Source organism: Triticum aestivum, chromosome 1B, assembly GCF_018294505.1.
Source record: "Triticum aestivum cultivar Chinese Spring chromosome 1B, IWGSC CS RefSeq v2.1, whole genome shotgun sequence".
NCBI lineage: Eukaryota > Viridiplantae > Streptophyta > Magnoliopsida > Poales > Poaceae > Triticum > Triticum aestivum.
Genome location: NC_057795.1, coordinates 648852135 through 648853951, shown reverse-complemented (window position 1 = coordinate 648853951; position 1817 = coordinate 648852135).

Below are 1817 nucleotides of genomic sequence, written 5' to 3'. Positions count from 1 at the left end.
GGCGGCCCCTTCGTAAGAAGGGCAAGACCGCAACGCCAGCAGCCTCCGTCCAACCGGAGGTGCCGGATAGCTTGCTGGAGGCGCTCAACGGCACCTCCATCGAAGAGGAACACCGCACCTTCATGAGTGCGGTGATTCAGAAGGTTCAGCTCGCCAAGAGCGGGCTGACCGAAGCCTGCAGCAGCCTTCTAACATGCTTTGAGGTAAGAATTTTGATATATGTAGAATAGTACCGCATAGACAGTAGCCCCTGATGCTCGGTTTGGTATTCGGAAAGAAAAGCCGGACTGAGGATCTAAAAAGATATACGCAGGAGTCATGAAATATGTTAATATGGGGTTGCAGGCTGTGCTGCTGACCTCTGCCACACTGACTGCAGAGGTCAATACTTTGAAGCAAAGCCTCGATCGGTCCGAGAACGAGCTCGGCCGTGCCAAGAAGCAGCTCGAGGACAAGGAAGGTGAATAACACCATATTAAGATTGTACCTTACAGAAAAGGATTTGGTTGCAAGAAAATTGACAAGGATAACATGGGTATTGCAGGTGCCACGACCGAGGTGGCGACCCTGAAGGAGGCGGTGTCCGCGACCGAACGTAATGCGGCCGCGGAGCGCACCGAGCGAGAGAAGCAGGAGGCGCGGGTGGCGGAGGTACATCAAGAGCTCCAGGATCTCGTGGAAAAACATGAGAGCCTGGAGCATGACTCGAAGACTCGAGAGTCTGAGCTTGCATCGACTCTTGAGAGTGCCAAAGCTGCTAAGGCCGAAGCCTACAAGGCCCTCCAAGAAATCGAGGCATTGAAGAAAATAGCAGCGAGTAAGGCATTTTTCATGCAAAGTAAGCATGTGAGTGTGAATTACCTGTTACTTGCCCGAATTCGAAGTTCTCCAGGAGCGTTCACAGATCTTCCTCGCAGCATGTCTGATGCTGCCGCTTTCTACTGGGCCGAGGAGGGGAGCTCGACGGAGAAGGTCTTCTGGTCTCAGTATGCTGAGGCCGGACATCCGGTGCCCCTTAGCGACCAGCTGAAGCAGCTGGTCGAGCTCCACAAGGTGGCCGAACAGGCCATGAGGGGCCTCATAGATCGGCTGTGGCCTAAGGAGGCTGTGCCTGGGAGTTACTTCGGCCTGGTGCGGCGGCTGGTGGATGCGTGTCCATGGGTTGAAGTCATCAAGCACTCTGCCTGCACTGAAGGTGCCCGTCGGGCCCTTGCCCGCGCAAAGGTGCACTGGGGCAAGATGGATGCTGAGAAGCTTGTGACGGACGCACCACCGCTGGGCAAGGAGTATCGTACTCCCGAGATGTATTATAAGACTGTTCTGAAGGGTGCCCGCACTATTGCGGGTGAGTGCTCCAAAGATGTAATATTTGAGTAGACTCGCATTTTGTTATCCTGTGCGCTGAAAACTTTGTTCATATGCACTAAGCAACGCTTGTTAATTTAAAATATTACCTTCTGTGCGGCCGTTTATCAAATCTGAGAGATGGCAAGTCGTCGGCTTCGGCCCCCATGCCACGAGTGCTGGGGTGTTCGGGATAAATTTGAGCGCTCTTGTTCCCAGTTTTGGGTCCATCTAGGGAGGCGCTCAACACAACGAACAAGGCAACCGGACTTATAATGCTTGAACACTCTCACTTAGCCATAGAATTCTATAATTTTAAATTTCGGCAAAGCCCCTAGTGTTCAGAAGGCCGATTTTGGGGCGCTATCCACGCCTGGGCCGGACAAAGCCGGTTCCTCGCTCTAAGCGGCATATGTCTTTAGGGACTCAAAAAAACCTCTCGAACAGCGACCGGCTCTCGCCTCATCATGACG